Source organism: Pangasianodon hypophthalmus, chromosome 23, assembly GCF_027358585.1.
Source record: "Pangasianodon hypophthalmus isolate fPanHyp1 chromosome 23, fPanHyp1.pri, whole genome shotgun sequence".
In the NCBI taxonomy this organism is placed as follows: Eukaryota; Metazoa; Chordata; class Actinopteri; order Siluriformes; family Pangasiidae; genus Pangasianodon; species Pangasianodon hypophthalmus.
In genome coordinates, this window is record NC_069732.1 from 16232101 (window position 1) to 16258329 (window position 26229).

The 26229-nt window shown below is 40.1% G+C and overlaps 1 non-coding gene across 1 annotated transcript; it reads right to left on the minus strand.

The window, feature by feature from the left end:
• Positions 1 to 26136: 26136 nt before the first annotated feature.
• On the minus strand, positions 26137 to 26229 carry trnai-uau (transfer RNA isoleucine (anticodon UAU)). Its single transcript is given in 2 exon segments — positions 26137 to 26172; positions 26192 to 26229. It is a non-coding gene; the product is annotated as a tRNA-Ile (tRNA).

Consider the following 26229-nt stretch of genomic DNA (forward strand, 5'->3'; position numbering starts at 1 on the left):
CACTTCCTGTATCTATGCTTTAAAATAGAACATGTTATAGTCTATGTTTTTTTAGCATTATATTTTTATTATATTATATTTTTTATATTTATATAAGCAGATATTCCAAGTTTTAAGTAATATATATATATACCATCAATAACAATCAATAAAAAAAGCCACCATCACCCAAAAGCCATAATTCTTCAATCTGGTGTAAATTGAAATGATTTTCTTATGAGACTACCCAACTAAATGCCTCATGCTTCTCTCAAAATTATGCTAGGAGTGTTTCATTCTGCTTGCCAGCGTGAAGATGAAAGACTCTCCTCCTTTGAAATTCTCAGACATAGCAGCAGCCTTTAATTTAATATGATTTTTCTTTGTGTCAGCTTGGAGCAATGGCCCACACGTGTGCAAAAGGGGCATCACCAATTTAACACCTTGCTGCCAGATCAAACATGTATCCAGGTCAGAGGTCTGAGCACGGTGTGTAAAAATCCATCCAGGGGCAGCGTCAAACCTGATGTGTCTCACATACCTGGCAATTTAGGCTCCAGAACTCTGAAAGCAAAGGTTAGTGCAGCTCAGTCTGTAAATCACGCTGGGTGAAAAGCATGAGAACGTACTCCATATACCAAAACTATGTCTCAGCCTTCATCATGAGCCTTGCATTAGGTAACCAACTGATCTTTATGGTGACGCCGAGCTCCCCAGCTGCTTCAAGGTGGTCTCTTTCTTCACTGACTCTAATTGCTGTTGTCCGTCCTGGTGTTAATTTTCGCAGGATTCTCGCTCCAGCTTTCACACTCTCCTGTTTTCATTCTATAATGGTTTCCTTTCTGCTGGCGTGTAGCATGCCTCTCTGTCACCTTCCTAACTAATTACTTTTGAACGAGATCATTGTTCTACCACGGTGAGGAGCTTTGAAATGGAGCAGGTAATGTAAATAATGTTTGAAGAGCATTTGCAACTCAAAAATTCTCTGTTTGACAGTGAGTGGGAAAGATAAGCTGGAGTTAAAGATCAGTCAGAAATCACATTCAGATCCTTGTTTTTAATTGCTTTAATTTATCCTTTTGTAATGCTATCTAGCTTAATTCAGGTGAGAGCTTCTTATTATGAACGAGCTGCACTTCCATCCATTTTACTTCTGTTAGACTCAGTATTCAGGTCAAAACTGGCCAAGGTACAATAATGTGCTTTTTCAACACCTATATCATTTAAATGCTTTTTTCACTTTCCATTTCTGCTGCCTTAGGCGCATATATATATATATATATATATATATATATATATATATATATATATATATATATATATATATACACAGAATCTAACTTTGCTTGTGGACAAGAATGATGATGAAAAAAAAAAATTGAGAAATTATACACCAGGCTATTTCGCACTGAAAGCATTTTTACTCGTGTCTAGCAGACATATCTCACTGAATACTCTTAATCCACACCATTTAAATCCACACCAGCTTTTTTTTTTTTTTTTAAATTTTCCAGGAATCACAGAATCATGCATGTCTTTTAAGATGTAGTTGCTATGGCTTATATTGCCTCTATACTCTCGATCAGCCTGTTAGAAAAAAAAAAAAGAAATGAAAAAGAGGAAGACTGATTAAAAGATTGATTACAATGACAGCTACGTCCAGTAGAAATGCTTCCATCATAAGGTAGTTTTCTCTAAATAAATGCACGAAATACATAACAAACTTGATATAAACTTGTTTGTGTTCATTTCTTATAGCTGCGTCCTTGAGAAACCAAAATTGATTAAATAAATGAACCATTTGAATCAGTTCCTGCTGTAAGCTATTATACAAAGATAGAAAAAATATTTTGAATGGACTACATTTTCCAAAGTGTGTCCCCAGCGCCAGTTACGCCTATGCAGAGTTCATCCAAGATGCTGTGACTGCCCAATCTGAGTACACCCCATCCAATTGGTTTACAGCTCTCATCTATGCCTCTGTTTTTGGGAAAATCCAGTGTATCTCCGGGCTGAGCAGGTGAATGAGTGTGCATTGAACAACATGGCTAGAAAGAGAAAGAGAAGGAAAAAGGGCTGAGAGTGTACGAGCAGATGGTAAGGCAGAGTCCCTGGGGGGGTAGGAGCAATGTTATACCCTGGGATCGAGATATCTAATAATGCCCTGTTGAGCTTCCCACCTGTGGTTGACTTACAGACAATGTTATCTCATCTCCCTAACCTATTGTGTGTTTCATTGGCTGTAATGACAGTACAGGGACCCACACAGCGATGCAGGCTGCTCCCTCGAGAGCCAGGCCCTGGGAATGGCTCAGCAATCAGTGCTCTAGATCTCTCAATCACACCCTATTCCAAACAATATAGAACATTGCAAACTGCTCTGGGGATTTGTGAATAAGTTAGAAGCTTTACAGACAGCCAATAAAGAGTCTAGATCAGAGACAGAGCTCATAATGCTAGTAATGCTAGATGACTCTTCTTTTCATTCAAATGACTCCTGAGTAAATGTGAAACATCCTGCTGTTTGCGTTCAGCACTAAACTTCTCCTTCACTTGTGCTACTCCTGTAAAATAAACCAGTTATTTCAGACAGAGCGTCCAGACAGCTTCATGTCAGATCCGATCATAAACATATGACAGAGAGATGTTGCATGCCTTAGCTGGTCTGATCTCTTGCTTCCCTTATCACTCCTACCATGCACACTATCCTAAATCCCTTTGCTCACCCCACACAATTTAATCCTCACGTGGAATGCAGCTGACCCTTGCCTGTTAGCTGGAATGTGCCACAATGAGGGTCAGGTCAGATGCTACAGCTCAAGTTAATGTTTCACACATACGCCTGCAAAGATAACTCCAAAAATCCAAATATATAGGTTAGAAAGTATCCCGAGAGGTTCTTACAACATGACAAGTAATTACCCTTATGTTCATACTGTATCTATTCTGCAGGGGTTTGTGTGAATTTGATGAGGCACAAGTCCTTTAGGGAGTTCTTACAGAGGACCTGAATGCATCTCCAGATCTCCTTTGCTGATGCCAGATTCTCTTACACATTGTGTTTGTGCTCTTTAATCCACAATCTGTGTTTGCCAAACAAAAGAGGACATTGTGTCAGAGGATCAAATAGTTGAAGCACACCCAGGCACTCCTGGAAATAGCTTAGGCCATGATCCCATTCCTGAGAACAAAGGAATAGAAAGAAAGAGGGGTGACGAGATAAAGAGACCTCCTCACATGCTCTCTTACACCACTGAGAGGAATCACAAAAGTCTTTATCAAATTTAGTAGTACTATTTTGATCATAACCAGCATATGTTTGAAACTTTTATCAAAATATTTTTACCCTTCATTTCCTATTCACTCTAGTTTATATATATATATATATATATATATATATATGTGTGTGTGTGTGTGTGTGTGTGTGTAAAGCCAAAAAGTGCAATTTTTGTTTTTTAAAGTTTAAAGTTTAACCACCGCCTTAGATAGCCCTCTTCCAAGCTCCTAACTTTCTCTCCAGCTTTGCTAATCCACATTTTCCCCAGGGCAAAGAAGGATAATTAATTTGTATGCTAATTATCTCTTTAAAATCCGTGCTGTCTCTCATCAATATCACTTTATTTGCTTTCTCAGCGTCCCTTCCTAACCTTCCTAGGCAGTTCTCCTGGCCTGTGTCTCGTTAGAGTCTTTAGAGCTGTTTATGCTCACAAAAATTACACTGTATTTAAACCCTTTACTCAGACAACAAATAACACTTTAATTGCAAATGAAAAGCGCTGTTTAATAAGCGTTTATATTAGGAAATCAGAATGTCAGCTTCGGTCTTATATTAAGTAAGAGTGGTAATAAGGGTCTCGGGAAATGTTTTGTTAATGTGTTGTTTTCGAGAGCCTCTTAAAATCCTTTCAACTGATTACAGCTACAAAACATCATATATTAAAGAGTATTTAACTTTTAAACATGTTTTTAAAGGCAAAGGCTAATCAAATCTACAAAATGTGCAAGAGTGGGTTATATTAAGAATGAAAATAGATTTGAAAGTTTATGAAATCTCATTAATGTAAACATTAAATGTAGTCAGTATATAATATGTTGAGTTTCATTATGGAACGGGAAGGAAACATTCCACTGCAACAAAACCACTTCCACTGTAAATATCACGAACGTATGGCATGATTATTACCTTTTATACATTTGGTATTGATTGGTATTGATTGTTTCTGATATGATCTGTATGTAAACAGTGTAAAAGGAGCTCAGGAATGTCTGGAACCACCTGCGGCTCTGTCGAACCTGCATCAGAACAGTGACAACGAGGTGTGAGTCCTGAAACCTCTACCGCGAGCAGGTCATCTCACTCCTCTCTCCACATAGTGCTGCCATGAAAAAACAAGATAAACATGCTTATCAGTCTGACTACAGAGAGATAAGAAATGCTCCATTCTTTCTCAGTGTCATAACAAACAGCCATCACTTTGAAGATAAAAATCTCTCGTATCACATTCAAACAGAAGGATGAAGTAGTTCTTCTCATATCTCTTGATATTGACATGGTGTCTCTGGGGAATGGAAAAAACTCTTATTACTTTCATGCATCATCGAAGATTTCAGAGCTAAAGCCAAAAAACATACAGCATCCACTCAGAATAATCTTAAGCACAAGCTTACAGGCAAAAAAAAGGATATCTTCAGGATAATCAACAAGGTTCCTGGCTTCTTGTGGAATTCTCAATGCCACTAGCAAACACTGGGAGAAAAAAAAACAAGAGGAGGAAATCTGTAACTGGCCCTCTGCTGTAAACTGATGAGCCGGTATTTTCAGGCAGGAAGCTAGCCTGATCCTTAAGCCTCCCTGCTCTTATCAGAGCCTGGCCAGGCGCCTGTGCCCAGTCCACCAGCGGGAGGTTGAGGGAGGAATCAGATGCATACTGTTAGCTTGTGAACCACAGTGGTCATGTGTTTACCAGCCTGCCCTAATCCTGCCACAGCAGCCATTAGTCAAGATTTACACCACTTTGTTTTCAGAGGTATGACCTGAGGACCTTTCGTCAACATTCATCTGTGACCTGAACTAAGAAGAATAGTTGGGGCTGGTCTGTAATGTATTCTGGAGACCAAAAAAAAAAAAAAAAAAAAAGCCCATCAGTGAGTAGGCCTACTGGGGAACTTTATTCAAATGAATGATTCAGATATGGTTTGGACTGAAAATCCCCAATAACAGTCAAAATGAATCATTTATAGTTGCTAAAACACAAGCCTAAAGAAAGCAGAAAATGTTTTTTTTTCTCAAACTGGCCTCAAAAACTCTTTGAAAGAAGATTAAACAAACCTAAATGATCTTTTAATTCCAGGCTGGTATCAGCATGATTAGACACAAAAGCTGTGGGATATTTATGAGGCATACCAATGGAAAAACAACAAAAACATCACCAAGATGTTCCACAGCAGCACATCCGGTGCGCTGCGGCTGTCCCTGTGTCCAGCAGCGTTGATCTGTTTGCTTTGCGGCTATCGAGTGGAAAAAGTGACTCATGGTGTGACTCGACAAGTCACAACCCGCTGCCACTGTTGGCCTCGCTCCTCAGCTGAGCCCAGCATAAACATCACTCTGTTCAGCAGCACTGGGCAGACTTCCCCTCTATGCACTGATGCACACACTTCCTGCCGGAGCAATTAGTGTCCGCTGTAGATGGAGGAGAACTCTTCGACTTTATTCGGACCATCAGTTAAAGAGGTAATGGCTGAAGGACTAGAAGAAGGAAAGGTGGTTTAATGCTTATATACACAGTAAAACTTCAAGGAGATAAACTGTGGTGAGATTTAAGCTGTCTCATCATAGCCAGATTGAGTACTATGCACCAGCAACTAGTGAAGATCGATGTTTGTTTATCAAATAGGTACACAGACTGGGTTATTCTTTCTACCTAAACAATGAGATGTGTCTATTTGGACACTTTATTAGGTTATTTGCATAGTGCTGGGTAGTTTTTGTGTAACCAAACTGCTGGGTCTCAGAGACAGTGAAGAGAATGAAGTCTCTACCTCCTCCATTGCTACCAGATACTTTTTTTTAACGTGTTTACTTATCAGTCTGCATTATACATGCTTGGGTCCTAAAATCCTGTCAAAATTCCTGTCAGAAATCCGGGCAGAAATCCTGAAATCCTGTCAGGTTAACTCATATTAGCTATCTGTCTATCCTTAGCAGTGAAGATTATAAACATTTCTGACTATATCCTAAAATTCATACACAAAATCCTGTCAAAGTGTTAGTAGAATAATGTTATAAAAGGGATAAATTATCATCTCGTGCATATGACTGATGCCAGTGTTAATTCTTTATTTTTATTTTGTATGTTAATGTTCTTAGATGCACAGAAAATTGCTTGTCATGAAGTAGTAAAAGTATTTCAAACATTGCTGCAGGTATGTGCTAATATTCATGTAAGCTTCCATTTTCAGTAGAAGAAGTGACACTGGGTTCACTGATTTGCACTTTTTTTTAGCTTAGGTTATTAGATTAGAATTTATTAGGCTACTATATTCAACATACAGTATAAAGATACATGTGAAGTTCATTCTACAGATGCTAAAGGGAAACTTCACGGGTATCCATAATGCCTGTAAAAAAGTAATAACTGATTTTTTTTTAAATATGTATATTAACTAACAGGATTGTATTCATTCCAAAGCAATGTTAATTTAAATGCATTTTCTTATATAATTGTGTAATGTTAAATTATTGTTATTGTTTTTGTATAGATTTTATTTGTGTATAATAAAGTTTTTTTTTTTTTAATTAAAATGTGTTGACAATGTATATAATATGCATTACCCAATCTTTAGTGTTTATAGATGTATACTATATGTCCAGAATAGTTGCCAAGATTTAGCTGTTAGCCTAATCAGGTGATTAACAATTGAGCAGGAATTAATGTCAAAAATAAGAAAAAAAAAAACACATACTATAAGGAAAAATTGATCCAGAATTCCAGTAAATGTGAACCAAAATTTAGCTTGAATATTCTCAGCATGAACAATATACCTGGCAAACTGTTAAATGAAGAACCCATCATTCTGGTCATTTTCCACCCAGCCATTTTTTCCCCTGCAGAAAATGCTAGCACACCTACACAACTCCAAAGCAGTCTCCTTTCTGGTGCTTTTCATTTGATTAATCAGTGCTTTTAAGCAAGTGAAGGGCTATTTTTCATTTCCTGCCTTAAGAGGTAGATTTATATCTCCCATGGCACAGACCCAGTGGAAATAACCTCAGACCACTTTCCCCTGTATTACTGCAGACATTCTATTACTGATAGAATCTGCAGACCTGAACTTTATGCAGGCCCTACCCAGAGGAAATAGTTTATTGTTGGCATTATTGGGGAACAGTGCTGATGTGTGGTAGATAGATAGTGTGCGTGATTCAAGGCAGCCCTAGCAGGAAGTGTGGAGGAGGGTGGTCAGCATCGCCAGACCCTCATCACTTTCACTCTCATCAGTGAGAGATACACCATAGGACCTCGAATTAGAGCTCTCCAGAAAGCACTGTTTGCCATTTTTCATTCTTTGATTCAGCAATCAAAGACAAACATACTGTAAATTACTGATCTGGACTCCTGAGGACTGTTTTGTTCAAATGTGATTGTCCCATGCAGAGAAATTACTGTTGGCGCTCGGGTGGGAAAGAATTGCAACATGTGTATCCATTTTTTTTTTTTTTAGGAAGCCAAGTTTAGTTAATAGCGCTTTAGGACCCAGGACAAGTTATTTCCCTTGTCAGTCATTAATGTTCAGGCACTTCATTTCAGGAAGTGGGATATTCATTACAACAAATTGGGATAATTAGCACAGGCTTTAATGCTAATATTGTGTTATAATTGTCATACAGTGTACACATGTTGCTTGGTTAGAGAACACTGAACAATACAATGATGCCTATGTGTATGTCAGACACTCAAATAACAAACAAGTGAGGGCTCAGTTCTGGCCACCGTTCAACACTTTCATCTGGCAAAGAGCATAGGCTCTGGATCCACAACGACCCTGACCAGGATAAAGAGCTTACTGAAGATGAATGAATGTATATACACTATATGACCAAAGATTTGTGGATACCTGACCATCATATGTGCTTCCTACATATATATAACTACATCTCATTCCAGATTTATTCCCCTTTCCTGCTATAATAGCCTCCACTCTTCTGGGAAGCTTTCCACTAGATTTTGGAGCGTGGCTGTGGGGATTTGTGTTCATTCAGCTACAAGAGCATTAGTGAGATCAGGCACTGATGTTACAGTAGATGAGGAGGTCTGGGGTGCAGTCGGTGTTCCAGTTCATCCCAAAGGTGTTCAGTGGGGTTGAGGTCAGGACTCTGTGCAGGACACTCGAGTTCTTCCACTCCAACCTTCACACACTATGTCTTCATGGAGCTTGCTTTGTGCACAGTGGAACAGGTTTGGGCCTCTTAGTTCCAGTGAAGGGAAATTGTAATGCCAAAGACATTCTATACAATTGTGCGCTTCCAATTTTGTGCCAACGGATTGAGGAAGACCCACATATGGGTGTGAAGTTCAGGTGTCCACAAATTTTTGACCATATAGTGTACTTTAAACAAATGATATTTGAAACAAACATAAAAACTTATGCCCTTAAATTTACCCTTTTGATTAGTGAAATGCAGGACATTGTTTTATTTGCAGGATCATCCTTTGATTTTCAGGGCTATAAATGTGAGATGGATGGTCATCCTAATCCTTTTAGTAATTTGTGGAGAAAAATTAAGCACAGTGTAATAGTACAACCAGGGACTGATGAAACAATGGCATGGTTTCCATAAGACTAACACGATGCTTGGTAAATCCAGGCTATATATTGAATATTTTGGTGGTAGAGATCTTGCAGTACTGTTGTTTTTTGTTGTTGCAAAGCTTAAGCACTGGAGAATCCAGGCTAGAACTTGCACTGCATTGCCCTTAGGTAAAGTTAGGAAGCTGGAAGATTCAGTTCTATAATGAATACTGCAGAGCGGTAAAATGGCTCCTCAAGGACACTTTTTGTACATTTGTGCCAAACAGGGTTTATGCTCCAAATGGATATGATCAAGAGTTCCATGTTGTAGGCCAAGAAGCAGCAGTGATATGATAAATAACATTCGTAATCTTGTCTAGAAAACATGAATCCACAGACAGTGGTGGGAATTGTGATCAAACTAAGAGCTTGTGTACACAAACAGATGACTGAATCAAAAAAAAAATAAGGAAAAGTTTCTAAACCGCTTAGAGCTTTACTGAGAGCTTTTGTCTTATCAGTTGATATTGTGTACAGCAAAGATCCTGGTGCATCAACGTCCCAGGTTTTTTTTTGTGGAGGAAATGAGAAAGGTGGAGCTGAACTTGACCACTGGGTATTGCTGTAATCAAGAGTCTTCCGGAGGCTCACAGGTCAGAGGAGACGTATATGGACAGGTTGATAACAAGCACACCCAGAGGATCTTCCTGTAGACGGCAAGACCTGGAGGCATTGCTTTGCTGCATGTTTCTGAATGGACAGGATGAGTTTTTTTTCTTCTAATCTTTCTCTCATAGTGGATATCCTTGCTCTGCTAAACAGACAGTTAATGAAAAAGCCTCTTCCCTAAGCATAGTGGCTTGACAATAGTATAGATAAGACCCCTTTGTTTATGCTGGCCTCAAATTAAAAACAGGAAGAAGAGGGATGAACATCGCTTCTGGGTTTCTTTTGTAATGCGCTAACATATAGGGAGGTTTATAAGCGATTTCACCATAATCTTATTCAATTTGCTTTAAATCTATCCTAGGCACTCAAAATCTCTGGATATTGCTTCATAAGCTCTGGACAAGTAATAGGAGAAGGCATGCCAGCAATGTTTTTATACTGAACTATTAAGAACCATGCATAAGCATTGAGTAAGTATTAACCCATTCAGATCGGATTTGTAATAATAATATTACAAATACTAGTTAAGCTTTTAGGTAGTATAGGCAGCCTTTTTAAAAATTTACCTTCCTGGCTACAGAGAGTAATACTCTCAGCCCACGTTTCTTAATCTAAGAATCTTCAAACATGCATCACTTTTTCCCCCAGAAAACCCACACACGTGTTATTTTCCACTGACTATGTAGGAGGAGTGAGTTTATGCTCCTCCATAAAGTCAAAGTTCATAAAATGGCCATGGAGTGTCTCATATAACAGAACCATTGGCTGCAGCTGCCACTTGGTAACTAATACAAAAGGCCCTTCTGACCTCCAGCCTATCTCTATTGTCAAGCACGCAATTTTGAGACTAGCACACAAGCTTGGAGCACGCAAGCTTATGGTCAGTGATTTGGTTGATTTTACTTCAACCAGTGGGAGCACTAGATGAATTTGCTACCTCATCAACGCTTGTGTTTCAGTTAGTCCAAGAAAACCTCAAACTCAGCCAGCCTGCCATCATAACTGGAAGGGAAATTTCAGTCTGGCGACTTTTTTGGGTAAAATATAATCCTCGTTTCCTGAAACTGAAATGAGAGAGCCTGTCTTTTTTCTCTTTATTTGAAGGCATGGCCCAAATGTATTTTATAGTTTGATTGTAAAATACAAAGTGAGTATTTTGAAGGCTCTTAATCTGCTCTGTACAGACTAAATGGCCACCCTGAAAGCCAAGTAGCCGTGCCAAAAGGCCTCCATCTACGATTTGGCATGTAAACCAAATTACATGGAAAATCAACACTATGTCATTTTCTAATCTCACCAAGCACATAAAGCTGCAGCTCATATATCCAGAGAAGATACCCGAAAGCACACAAAATATATCTAAATGAGACTGTAAAAGCATCTGTCAACAGCAGCGTGTCAGTGTGATCCAATTCCATTTGATGCTTTAGTCTCCTGAGAATGCTGATGGAGAGGAGACTGCTGGTTCAAAAAAGGTGAAGGTTTAGACTTCCCTCATCTCCTTCATTGCATCGCTCTGCAGGGCGCCATCTCAACAGCTGCAGTTCTCTCGATTTCTCTAAATGCTTCACAGCGTTCACTTTTGAGGTGGAAATCTTGAAAGTGATCCTGTTGAACTCTGGAGAAAAGACTGGTCGGCTAATTCAGGGCAAGAAGGCGTGACCTGACCCACGCTTTCACTCAGTGGCTGAAGGTCGAAACTTGCCCCCCTGCATTCGCTAGGCCTGACCAATGCTTTTCTTCACACTGTGTCCCCTTTGACCCAAGCCTGCCCGGCCACAGGGCCTCAGATAGTGCTCCTCTATCATGCACTGACAGATGCGATACAATCGGTCAGCAGTGACTGTGAGCAAGCTGCCTGCTGACCCACTGCCACAGTGACGAGACCTCTGGCAAAGTACCAAGATTCTGGACAAAGGTGGAGACTAGCTGGGGTCATCCAGATAAATACACAGACATTTTGAGACAGTGTTCTTTTCCTTTCCTTCCCAATTTAATGCCTTTCCTGAAACAACTATGACCCCCATCTCACCATCTATTTACATTCAGGGAGGACTGCTATTCTTATTTGCTTCCCTCTCCATCCTCATTCCAGGGCTAGCCTTCAAAAACAGTTTCTGAAAGCCAGTTACAGGAAATAGGACAGTTTAGCCCTTTCACAAGAGAACTACAGGTATCTCACTGTATGAGACTGTTGTAATCATTTATTCTCTTAGCCCTGTTGTGTTTATAGAATGCATACATTCACATCTTTCTCCTAATCTTTTACTGAATCTCAAGCATGGTTAAGAGTAGCAACTGTGTTTGTACCCTGAATGACACTTGTCCTCTCAGCACATTAAAACACATTCCTCACAGTGCAGTGTAACCAGTTTTACATCAATCACGTTCTATATGCTCCATCTATTCTCAATGTCCCAGCGAACACTACTAGGTTTTAAAGCAGGAATGATTAATATGCTAATTACATTCACCCCACGTCCATGCTTTTTCTCATACCGTGTTGTTCCAAGATATCCCAATAAAACATTTTGAGGTTAGCCAGGCACACGAGGCCATTCGCTCTTGATTTGTGGAAAAAAGCCAAAAGTGCTTTGCATGCTAGTTTCTGGGTAGTTCATCTTATAGATTTATAAAGGATTTCAGCAACATCAATGGCCTGTCGTCAGTTTTATTTTTGAAATATGACTGTATGGTATTGAATTATTGACAGTATTCAAAGGTATTCAACGGACTGTGTTTCCCATGGAATAATTGTTAACTCCTGCATGCACTGTTGCTGGTTTTTTGGTCACTTCCAATATAGCTCTGAGCAACTCTCATGGTCAACTCTTGCATTCCACAGAAGCCATCTTCTGGTAAACAGCCCAGACAACAAGCTGTGTCTTTCATCCTTGTCTTGTGTCTGCAGATCCCCTTAGCTTTGAAGTGAGTGCAGTTTTGTGGTGGAGTTGTCCCTGGCCAGCACATTCCACAGCCTTTCTGTCAACTGGTGCCAGTCGCTGTGCAGCATGTGCTCCTAGCCTTAGGTCAGGGAACGGCAGCAGGCTCCATGGAGCCTTGTCTCCTCCCAGATAACTCTGGCAATCTGAAGCAAAAGCAAAACAGTCTGAATATATAATAATAATAATGTATGAGCATGCCAAGGGGCTGTTAATTGGACAATGGCAATCTTTCTTGTACCAAAATTGAGTGGTCAATGTTTCATGCCCAGCAGTTATGGGCCAGAAAAAAAGAAAGAAAGAAACAAAGCTTCCAGTTTATACCTCCTCAGGGCAGTGCTATACAAAGGGTAGAACTGGAGCATTCAGGCTGTAGATACTCCATTCATTCATCCAGTGTTGCTGTCACAGCACTAAGTTACCATGGAGATAGAGTTGAGTAGATTGTGTGTGTTTTTTTGTGTGAGTCCTGCTCTATTGTATCACCCTCCCTCTAGAGCTGCGGCACACTTTTCCCTGGGGGCTTCCCTATACAACATCTGTCCTTCTCAGCCACGTCCTGAACACACTCTGGGGCCTAGAACAGGCTCCTCTTCATTAAAAACCCAGGCGCACACACACCTGCTGAGAGGGTCAGAGGTCATCCTCGAAGCACACACACACTATAGTCGCTCTACTTGACTGCAGTCACCCAGTGCCCTATCAGAGCCCAGGGGTTTGCCTTTGTCCCTTAGTTTAAAACAATATTCCCGCTCTTTTTGCAGATCCATTCCCGCACTGATTCTTTAAATTTCTCACTAGACCCCTTGGCCTCAGAGGCTCCAAAAGAAACATGATGGCTACTCTTTCGCCAGAATATCTTAAGCACTGGCAGTCATGCAAAAAATACTCACTGAGCGCACTCTGTAACTAACTGACATTAAGAACTCTCATATCCTGTACAAGGAGGCCAAGCATAAAGAGCTTAGAGAGTAAAAAAGCCGTTCTGGGGGGGGATAGTTATCTGAAACAAGTGCTGACTTTAGGTTTAAGAGGATTAATGCTTAAGTTTCTTTTATCTGAGATTGGTAGCAGAGAAAGTTCCATAGAGAGCAAGAAAAAGTGAAGTACTTGTGATCTGGGATAAGATGTTAAGGAAGCTGAAGGATAAAATACCCAACAAGGCACAGGGACATATCAATTTAAATGAAATGCATTCAGAGGCTCAGAATTTCCCGAGAGGATGCAGACTCCTGATGCACATGGTGATGTCCATGAAGGAATTGCATGGACCATCATGTGCCTAAGCATTCCTTTAGGAAGAGACACTTCAACATCTCACTGACTGTGGCAGATGGCTTGCCTTGGGCTATCCAAGCCAAGCCAAGCCCTCATTGTTTATCTCTCTCACACACACACACACACACACACACACACACACACACACGCAAACCCACATTCACACACTATCACTCATGCTCTCTCTGTCTTGCTCACACCAGGAGACAGGCCATAGGTCTTATCTCTGTGGCACCATTATATCAAAGGCTTAAGAACGTCAAGTGTTTGCAGTCTCAATGGTGCATGAACCAGAAGTGGTCAGTCTTAATGATAGCGGTTAGTTACTGATGGCTTGCAGTCGTGGAGCACGCTACGAAGAAGTGCCTTGTGAACGGCAGTATCCATGCCCTCAAGGCTGAAGTTATGAAGTCGTGAATTCGATCGGCACACACTGGTGCCAGTCTGCCCCTGACATGGAGCCAAGAATTAGTCACTGTGGTACTGTGGTGGTATTGTGAAGTAGTTGTATCCATAGCATACTCAAGGCACGATATCAATGCCGCAAATGACTCAGTGTGGAAATTAGCATAAAGCTGAAGCTGACAGGAGGCGGGCAATCCATTCACAGGACCTGGTGATGGGCAGCCTGCGCTTTCTTTAATACATCTGCCGTGTGCGTGTTTGGGCAGCCCTCAGACAGGTCTGTCTACAGCATGTCCTTTCTAAGGCCATGAATGGAGGCTCTCAGCGCTCTGATAGATGGCCTTCATTTCAATAAAAATGGCCTTCCTGCAGAATGGGGAGAAAGGAGACCCACTACACTGCATGGCACGCACCACACAAAGGCCCTCAACCTCCCCCTTTAGAGAAACTAAATCCCCCTCTTAACCAGCCTGAGACAGAGGCTAATCATATAGAGAGAGAAAAAAGGAAAGAGCTTGTGGCTGAACCTTACTTTTTATATGTGCCCTTAAAGCAGAGCCCCTTTTCTGCGTTAACACTTTGGTCTTGACACAACACTGTAAACAGCCCCAGTAAAACCTTCTAAGAAAGGGATCTCCACCCTGGCTGTTATAAACAGCTCGGTCATTTTCCGAGAGCCAACGCAAAAGAGACGAGAGCAAACTAAACAGCAGAATGAGTCTCTTAACACTAGCGTTTGATGAATGCAGTGCCAGATAACAAGGTTTGGCAGGTCCATGCTAATTCAGTTTCGCCAGGCTCTCAGTATACATACAAAGGATGATGTAAGGCAGCTGGGAAATGGATTGTGTGTTATTAAATGTGCTGGTGTAATCATTGCTGCAGGTCTAAGTTCATGGCTAATGGCTCAAAGTTACTCTGACAGATCAAAGCCCAAGCAAAACAAATGCTAAATAAACCAGTATGATTAAAAAAAATATATCCTTGAGTTTTCAGGCTAGGGATGGGAAAGATTTATTTTAGACTCCAGGAAAACAAGAATAAAAAGACACATGAGAAATTCTGTACCACAAGAAGACCTAACGATTTTTATTTGCTAGTTTATATGCTATAATTGAATGGAAGAACCGAACATTAAAGAAAATGAGTCTCCATCTTTTTTTTAAGATATTACTTTTCAAAAGATAAGGTCAAAGTGCAGCTCTCAGTATTTAAAATGTATATATTACATTAGCCAACATAGATCTGTAATGCACTGAAAAGTTGGTCACTTGCTTATTTACATTGTAGATATTATATGAACACAATGAAGTACTATTATATGGAGGAAAAATTCAAAATGGCTTTGCAGGTATGGCAAATATCAGACAAAAAACATCTGGAGAATGATACTGGACTTAGGTTATAAAATACAGAAAAGACTATATGGATTAAATCATAATATGTAAATGCTGGAACTAGGGCATTATTCTTCTAAACCACAGTAATCATGATCTTAGAAAAAGCAATCAAACTGTTGTCATAACAAAAGTACACTCGTATATGAAACATATTTTGCTTCAATCTAATTGCTTTTCCATTGGAGGAATGCAGTGCCAGTGTGGCTCCTTCCCTGTTTTATGATATAAACCAGATCTAATATTTCATATCCATAGCCAAATCCATTCAATCACTACAGCTTGTAATGGTTACCATATACCCCTAGATGTAACACAGATCAGTAAACCACTTCACAATAGTTTTAAAGCATACAGTCTCCACAAGTAGGGCTACGATTGCATGATTGAAGGGATTAAAGAAAGGAGTCTTTTGTAACACTGTCCAAAGTGTCTCATAACTTGTGCTGTGTACATGTGGCCCAGTGTCCAAACTTGGATCCCTTTCCTCTGTGTTTCAGTGGTGCTCATTAGGGACTGCCTTGCCATTGCTCCTGCATTGTCTTGCTGTCGGAGACCCGTCCTAAATCTCAATAGACAGCTCTGAAGCAACACAATAGCCTTCATTGTCGGAGCCTGAAAGGCGAGCATGTGCTTTGCTAATGCCATCCCCGCGACAGCCAACCTCCAGGACAACTTCTACATTCAGTCTTTGATTAAGGAGGCACATTTAGGCATGGATGACTTCCTCAGAGGTGCCTGGAGGTTGTGGGAAAGGGGCGCAGAGTGAGCATGGGCTTATGTAGTCCTTCTGCCACCCTCGGTGAATAGAAGCTGGAGTTATTGATACACGGATCAGTCTGGCCAATCACGAGGTGCAGCAGGAACATGTGACTGCTTTGGATAGACCACAGACGTTTTCATATTTGAGGCCATTATCTGCATTGTCCAATAAACCCATGTACATCACATGAATAGTGCAGCGCATAACGGTTTTTTAAAGAATCAAAAAAAGTATTATAACAGTTTTATTACTGTAGGACATGTTCTCACCACAGTCTCATAATTTATCTCTCGTAATCACCATGAGTGTAGACAAATCTGGCAGTAACAGTTATCTCTGAAAGCTTGAGACTAAACATTTAAAAAAGGAATAAACAAAGCTGGAGGCACAGGGGAGGTATTCCCACACATAGATATCTCATGATGTTTTATCACACTTGCATGATCTCTCGGGAACACACCCTAGTCCAGCAGCTGGCTCATAAAATTGAAAAATAAACTAAAAATAAAAAAAGCCCCTTGTGTTAAAACGTTTTCTCTGCCCAAATGGTCAGAGTGACGACATCTGAATGAAAACATTTGTGGGTTCAGGGCAGACGATGTGGTCATCAGCTATGTGTATGACAGAACACTGTACATTTTCTGCTCTGATTCATTCCACTGTACTTGTTAAAATGATGCTCAACACCTCCCAGGTGCTGGTGTATGAGCTCAAGCACGTGGGTTACTGTGTGTGGTCGGTCTTCAGACCAAGATCTGGTTAAAGTCTCTGGCTCCAGTGAGAGGCTTGATGAATACTGCTGGCTTGTTTTCAGTGCTGACAAGTTACATGGCTTTGGTTTCACAGAATCCCCATACCATCCCATTTCTCCATGAGTGTTCCCTATAAACACTCCTGACAGGGCCTGCAATCTTATCGTAGCGTCCTCACACACTAAGCTGACTCTTTGAGCCAACCAAGAGCGATTGAGGATCAACTCATGATGCGTCATGAACACACAGTATGCGTCTACATGAAAGGAAATAATTCTCTCTATCTGTAGTGGGCAGTAGTCTGAAAAAAATCAGACTACGTTGTGGGAAAATGATATTGCACTAAGTAATATGACAAAAAAAATGTCACCTAGCTGTGTCCGTACCGATAGTCGTAGACTCCATTTAAAACTATTTTGTGTGAAGAAAAGAGATGCTCGTTTTTATGCATACTGCCTTGAGAGTGCCATTTCCTTGCTTTACTTTCTTTCACTTCACTTCCAGCACTAATGTGGTCTGATTCAACACACTCAAATTGAAAAGGCCCGACTAATGTCGGACACAGCTCAAAGAATGCCATGGATACTTAACTGCATCCAATGACCAAGCGTCAGTGTGGTGTGTCAGGGCCATTAGTGTTAATCTTGCATTATTTCCTTTGGGAAAATGGCATAATGTCTGATGATGTAGAACAAGCAAAACCAGCTGGTGAGAGAGGTGTTGGTTTTCTATTCATGACTCACATGTGAAAGTGAACAGTACAAGGTGCTTCTTTGTGAGTAAAACACAATGGCATATACATCAGCAGGCATTCTATAAACAATATTAGACCTCCTGATCTCTGACAACCTTTTCATTTGTAAACCCTAAGGAGCTATTCAGTCATCTATGGAAACTGTTTACAGCTCACCTGAGTGGCTTGGCTCCATCATGTAACAGCCCCAGATGCTCACAATGCTTTCCTTAAATAGCTCCAAATGTGGAGAAAGTTAACCCACTTCTCGGTAGCTCCCCATGGGAAATCAGGATCTCTGGAACCTGAGGTAATACAGTGTTTCCCACAGTCACTGGACAAGAGTAGCCTGCTCTCATACATATGTGAGCTTACCAGCTCTCGACAGGCAACGTCAAACCTCATTATGGGGCAATATGTGAATTCTGCATTAATTATGACCCAAACCTCCATTTGAAAATTGGCCTTAGATTATTCATACAGCTCTTAATGAGAAACATAAATTTCATGAGGCTAAGCAAAAAAGAGGGGGACAAAATTGGACCTGGCTCAGGAAAGGTTTTCCCTCACACACTGTCTCTGCGAGATGGAGTGACAATGTTAAGTGGATGAATCTAAACAAGAGGGCTCCTGGTTAACTATGGGGATGGATCAGGCCCCACTTCTCTTTAAAAAATCTTTTCAGTGGCCTCAACGAAGGCTGTCAGGTCCTATTGAGCACGCTCAATGCCTGGACGGCTGCAGGGGTCCTCCCACTCAAGGCCTGTTTGAGGAGAAGATGAGCCTGCATATTTACTGCTTGCCCAGGAAATGAACCAAGATCCAAATTTGAACACCAAATAGAGCAGAAGTTTCTATCAACTAGCCAGAACGAATGTGCAGGCGTGTGTTTGTATTTGTAAGAACGGGCAAGTGCCAGACAGCAGACAGGATAAATCTATGCCTAACAGGTGGTGGCCATTTCCATGTGTTGTTTCTTGCTTGTGCATATCCCTAATTTGCTGCTGTCATGGAAAAGCTGCCTAAAGCATTCTTTATTTATAAACTAATGAGGAAGTTATTAACACACTTCATTTTCACCTCTCACAAAAACCCAAGAGTCCATTATGAGGTAAATAATACCAGAGCTAACCGACTCACTAATTTATGATCACATAAAAAGGAAAAACAGAAAACCTTAAAGCATATTCATGGCAAGTCTGAGTTTCATTTCTGGTCCTGAGTAGACAAGTGATTTTTTTTTTTTTTGGATAGGTCTGAGAGCACAGCAACTGCACGGAAACCAGGGTTGTGGTTTATTTGCTTGAAAAGTACAGCATTATAAGAATAAGTATCCAAGCCCCTTCAGAATATGGTCCTTGCATTTTGCCCAAGTGATGGAAGACAGAGAGGATTTGAGAAGCACTTCTTTGTGTTCCTGGTTCTGCTTGTCTTGTGTCCTTTCTGTTGTAAAGCCATTGAAGAACAAAGCCACCGTGTCTGCTTCATATTACAGGGATGCAATGCTGCTGGCCTCACATGGAGCATACATGTGCTTCTTTCTCCTCTACTTTCCACATATAAATTTTGTTAGTCTTGAAAACAATTTCTGTAAATACTCAGAGATGACAAACACAATGTTCTTGGAGAATTATTTTACAGGCCCCAAATGATAAGGCACTTATGTCATGACTGTTAAAGCATATAGTTTGATCTTTAAGAGATCAGGTTCTTAAACAAATCAAAATATCGATGTCCACAAAATATGTTTAAAAAAATAAATAAGCGAAAAACATCTTAGCCCTACATACAGGGCACAACCTCAGTTAACTGTCATTCTTGCAGTTTTCCATAACTACTTGTGTTTGAACTGCTTACTAGATTAAATAGACTAAAAAATGGCTAACTCACATTATTTATGCTACATTAGTATTTCTCAACCCTGGATCTAAACATTTTAGTGTTTCCCCTGCTCCAAACTCACCTGATTCAACTTTTAGAGAAAGGAAAACACCTAGCTGTGCAGGGCAGGGGTACTCCTTTTCACAGGTCACAAAATATAAGGCACTTAGTGACAATCATTTTATGTGAATTGAGCTCCAACTGAGCATCTCATCCAAAAGATGAGGCTGTCAAATATCAAAATATCACTGTCCACAACATATCAAAATGCTCAGCAAAGGAATAAAATGCAAGAATGAGACCACAGAGGGGAAAAGAAAAAAGAAAAGAAAAGGCAAAACACTGAAATAAAGCATACACAAAAGATCATATTTGTAAAGATTGCATGGAGTATTTATGAAGAATTAGTAGCACGTCCATAACTTTCTTTCTTTGTGGAGTAAAGGGGATCAAATGCATGTTTGGGTGCAGGTTGATGAGGCATATTAGTCAGTCTAGCATCACAGCCCAGGGCTTCCTGCTGTAGTGAAAACTATTGGCTCCCGAGGGGGTGGAAGTCAGGAGCTCATAGGAGCCAGAATCAGCAGGAGGTGGATCAGATATCAGGCTGGTGTGAGGCCGGGGACATTTACGATCTTGGAGGAACTATGGCAGGTCAGGCCAGTGACACAGAGGCGCCTGTAAGTGAAGGTTGACCTCAGGGCTGCTTACCTGCCAGGAGCCCAGCTATTAATACAAGGGGTTGGCTTTCAGCATGGGAAACATCGTGCATTCTGAGAAACAGGGGCTCAGCTTTGGCCCTTGACCTCATGCCGAGCTTTCTCAAAGCCTGTGATCTTTTTTCAGTGAGCAGTCTTCAGTATTAATACAAACAAAATGTGATCATGAAAGAGATATAATCCACATTGAAAAGCTTAATTTCTTTTGAAAGCAGTCTGCAATAATATTTACAGTTACTGGGATGAAGTATTGAAATTGAACTGTCATTGTGCTAAAATTAACAACAAAAATGCTCTTAGCTGGAATTCAATTTCTAAATTCTGCAGACAGTATAATGAATATACATCGAAGTACACATAGAAAATGTATATACACACACACACACAGCATAAATCCTACAGTGGACTGAGAAAGAGAAAGAATATTGAGAACAAGCAGTAAATATTTAATGGATAAAGATACTCGTGTACAGTATGTACAAGACTAGGCAAGTTTAGTTTTGCCAGACTGTCACCTGCAGTAAAGCGTTTATTATGCAAATGTCAACGGTACTGGAATGTCTGAACATGACTAGAGAGAGAAAGTAGAGACACAAGAGCAAGGACAAAACACACTACAAACAGCAGTGACTCCAATATTGGAATTTATATAATTTGGAATATATAATGTCTATTATATATATTCATATCGCATTACCAATAACCTATTTGTGATATTATATACTTGAAATACATTTGAAATAAACAGAGAAACAGAATAAAGCAGACTAAAGCCCTAAAGACAGAAATTAGTGAATTCTCCACAGACTAATATTGTTAACATATACCTTTAAGGTTTATGTGTAACCAGTAGCAATTGCTGATGATAACGTTACACAGTTCTTTGATTAGGAATAATAATAGGCTACAAGTTAGTTTTTATAAGTGTAGTTTGTAAATTTGGTTGTCAAAATATTAAAATGCTTCGAGAGCCACAACAGAGCCATTTTGAAAGCATGGTACAGTATATTTTGATAGTTTAGTAGTTCTGTGGGTTATGTTTATTTATTTAAAGTCTTTTTTTAATGTAGAAAATATCTGAAACAAAGATGCTGTACAAGTACAGATATATGTACAGATATAAAGTGTTTCTTTCAGTGTATTTGCAGAATCACACTTTTGCTGTAGAAGCATTTTTTTCAACAATACTAACTCCTAACTAAGTCCTACTATCTAACAACATTCATATTTAATATACAATGTGGAGTCGTGTGCCTTGTGTGTCACATTCAGAATGAAAAAGCCTTACAAAGTGAGGGGAAAAAAAAGCCTCAATACATCTCATTATCAGCCCCAGGAATCTCTCGTATATCTATTTTTATAAAATATTGCTTTCCCTAGGTATATATAGATGGCACAACTTCATTTAACTCTCATATTTGCTGATTTTGGAGGAAGAGGAAAAACTGTGCTTGAGTTTATTGGCAGATTGTAGGCCCGTGTTAGACGTATACATACCATATTGGTGTCCTGACTACTGTGTGCTGTACTGGTGCCACTCAGTCAGTCAAAGCACTTTCTGGAAACATTCACTCAGTTTCCACTGCAAAAGTGCCAGTTTTTCGGTTGGCAAAATCGCTTTTGTTCCAGTACCTAAATGCAGCCGGTCTGAAACCAGAAACCAGTGACTTCATCAGCTTGGAGCCTGCGCCGTTTTATAACCATGAAGACAACTGAACTGAGCAACATTTTGATGTTTTTTTTTCATGACAGCCACTAAAATAAGACATGAATGATTGTTAACCCTTTACTGCATGGTGTTGCCATATGGCAACAATTAATTTATCTCCAATTTTTTAATAGGCAATAATACAAAGAACACAATAGAATATTATAATATATATCAAACAAATATCAACATATAATTTCATTTGTAATTATACTATTTCAGCTGCACAAAGAAATGCGCTGTTCGGAATACTAATGGCACACTGATGATATGGGATATTTTTCCTGAAATGTGTCATTTGAAATGCATTTTGGTTGGTAGGTAAATTTTATATACCCCAGTCATTACAGCCTGCATGCAATCATGTATTTCTGCACGGCAGAATATTGTATACCAATATAGCTTATGGAATATCATTGTCCTCTGTTACCTCTCAAACTGTTCTTCATTGACTTTTACAGTCCATTTTATATGTGCATAATGACTCGGACACTCAGAACACGCATTTTGTATGATTAGCTAGGCTGACTCTCTGGCTAGATGACTGACTAGCGGTACGAAAGTGGTGGTTTACCCATCAGACACTACATCATGACATCACATTGCCAAGACTAATTATGTGTAATCATGGCCTGTAATGATGTGTGTGTAGATCTTGAACATGTTGACTTTGGGTGGTAAAATATCTCCTCGAAACCAACGAAACTTGTAAAATTCTCCACGTTTGTTATTATTCTAATTACGTAAATGTTTAATGTGGGTCATTTTTTTTTAAAAAGGTTCTCTGGTTCCCAGCACTGGCTCTCGCACTACCACCGGCTCCAGAGAAGTAGAAGTAAGACAAAAAGCCAAACCTTGGCTGACCCACTTTGAAGTTCCAGTAATAATGTAGAATAAAAGGTAGATGTCCTGAGAGAACTCTATGAATGGCCAGTGTGGTCTGGTATGAAGAGATAAAATAGGAAAGAGAAGCGTTTAGAATCAACAGTGTGCTCAACAGACGCCCCTATCTGTGTGTGCAGTTTTTCCCACGTCTCACACCTCTCCCTCAGTGTGTGAACTATGTGATTAACATCACACACAATAAACACACATAGTGAATCACTCAGCGTTTTCCCAGCACACTCACTCTCTGCAGCTCAGCAGTTTGGGAGAAATCCCTGTGAGATTCTCACGCACTACCGTTCCCTGTCATTCTACTCCATCATGGCCATCCTGTCTCTCTCACTGCTCTTTTTGCCAACTGTATCAGTTCCCAGTACTTCCATTCTTTCCACTGGCAAACACTGGTAAGTTATGTCTCCTGAACACCAAAAGCCCTGCGAGAGAGAGAGAGAGAGAGAGAGAGAGAGAGACTGATTAGCTATTATTAATGGCTTCTATTAAGGAAGTGTCTGGTATCACCACAAATCCTTGCCAATTATATTTGCATAAACTTAAGATAGAGTGGAGCATCCCGGCCTCCGGGATGTGCATAATCAGATGCTTCCCATAGAGAAGAAGCCACAAACAAAAAAAGGAACTATGGGAAATAGCAGGCAGGGTAGAAATAGAGCAAAGACAAAGACTCAGCCCAGTAGCAATCATGCAAATGTATTGCTTCAAATAGCAGAGCACTGCATTAATTAATGCAGATCAGTGAGCCATACTGAAATGTCCTAGTTCAGTATGGAATGCTCTGTGTGACAGGCCAACCATGTTAAATCTAAAATAAGAAGCCAACCTAAAAAAAAAAGATAAATAAATACACAATAACTAAATATACAACGTTGTTTTACTTCACTGGCCCACTGTTCTCCAGAGTCACATCATCAACATATGGCTTTCATTAGATGCAAAAATACACATGTAGAAGCAAGAGATTAAGAGTCTCTTCTAACGTTTGCTCTAGTTTATTGGTGAGTTTAAGTCTTTGAAGTTCAAGCGTGACATTCATTAAACAGGGCCGAGATTTTTCACACTCCATGCAGAGACTTTCACACCTGTGTGACTGCCTCGTGCTGCTTTCCTCACCTGCCTGAAATGAGCAATGTGTGGAAAATGACACTTCTGATCCGCACTCTAGTTTGCAGATCTAATCATACTGCCTTTCCTCACCACCCAAAGGACAGAAGACAAACTCTGTCACTGTGCGATACTAACGCTGCATTCGACTTACCTCGGAAGTGGGAAGTCGGAAATTAAGTTTTCGACATTTGTGCGTTTGGGCTACAAATGGGAAGAAACAATGGACGCTTCTATGTTCAGCTTCTGTTAGCAATGAGCTAACCAGCTAACTGTGATGAGTGATGTATATTTTCCTCATGAACTATATAGTCAGTGTTGTAGATTTAACAAGAGAATATGTCTGTATGTTGATTGATCTAAAGCAAATACTTGTACATACAGTGTAACTCATTTAAAGGTAAGAAATGCTACTGTGTTTACTGTTCATTCTGTGGGCAGCCATGTTGATTTGACATCATTTGCTGAATTCGGGGTTGAGGAATTCTGAGTTGAGGGAGCTTTTTCTTTGGTTTTTCCCAGTCAGATGTTGAAAGTTATGAGTTAGGAAACAAAGTAGCACCTCTCACCTTTAAATGAGTTATACTGTATATACAAGTATTTGCTTTAGATCAATCATCATACAGACATATTCACTTGTTAAATCTATAACACTGACTACACAGTTCACTGTATACAGTTAGCACAGTTAGCCGGCTAGCTTGTCACTAGAAAAACTAAAGTGGTGGCATCTATTGTTTTTCCCACTTTGTAGCTTGAGAACATGGAGGTTGAAAATGATGTCATTCGGAGTTCCGACTTCCCGCTTCCGAGGTAAGATGAATACAGCGTTATAAATGGTTGTAGAGAAAGACCATTTGAACCATTTGAATATGAATAGTGACTTATCCCTTAATTACAACTTCAACAGGGTGTCCACATAATGAAATCTCCTGCAGCCTCATGGATGAGCTCTCTGCATTCCTGAAAAGTCATTTCCCTCTGTAAGGGCCCTGCACCCATCCCATGTTGCTTAAGCCTAATTAGCAGTGTCTCAATTTATTGGAACAAAGATAATCATTGTACAAGTGCATTAAGAATTAATACAGCCTGTTACTATTGTGTTGGTGTTTTAGTATTTGATCATGTCCTGGCCAGGTATTTAATTAGTTGTTGGACAGTTATTAATTGAGAAATTGAGAAAGAATAAATGTGATGAATAATCTTAACCTTGTTCATTTACACCAGGGTGTGTGTGTGTGTGTGTGTATGTGTGTGTGTGTGTGTGTGAGAGAGAGAGAGAGAGCAACACTTTTGAGCCACAAAACGGATCTCGTTTACTGTTGCCATGCAGCTGCTGTTTCTAGAGGCCCATTGAGATGCACTGAGCCATTTGAATGAGAATGTGGCTCTGATGAGAGAGCGCTACAGTAGTGCTTTGGGTTTTAATGGGCTCCAGGCAGTGCAGAAGCATGGCTCAGTTTCCAATGGCTCCCCCATTGTCTAACTCAGCAAGGTAGCTTCTAAGCACAAAAGGGACTGGTATAGGTTGAAGAAAGGCTTTCTGTGGGCTTTTGGGCCAATTCATCTGCAGACAGCCAGCTTCTTGTCCAGGCTTCTCCACTCCCAGGCTTTAGAGACAAGGCCAAACTGCTACATTCCCATTGGTAAAAGCACCTCCTTTTTTTCTCAACCTGAGAAGCAGCACAAATGATCACCTGTGAACACACAGGGTTGATGAAATCTAGTGCTTCCTCTATGGCATAACTGGGTAACATCCATTTATAAACAATTTTATAAACTCTAATATATACATAATTCTTTGATAAGTTATAATCATGCAGCAATGCATTTATCCAAAGCAACTTACAACTCTGATAGGATAGCAGTTGAGGGTTAAGGGCCTTGCTCAAGGGGCCAGCAGTGGTACATGGGACAATGCTAGAAGTTAAACTTATGATAAACCAATGCCTTAATCACTCAGCTACCTCTAGCTCTGAAACCACAAACACAGAATTAGTCCAACTCACAATTCAGCACACTATCGCCAACATGCTTAACTGAAGTTTAATTCTGGCCATTCCGAAAGTTATTCTTTGTAATGAGAAAGCTTGTAGGCTGCCCTTAAAATCTGTGCCCCAGGTGAGGCTCGAACTCACAACCTCGGCATGGCTTCACTCGTACTGCTGTATAAGTACCGCGCGCTAACCGATTGCGCCACTGGAGC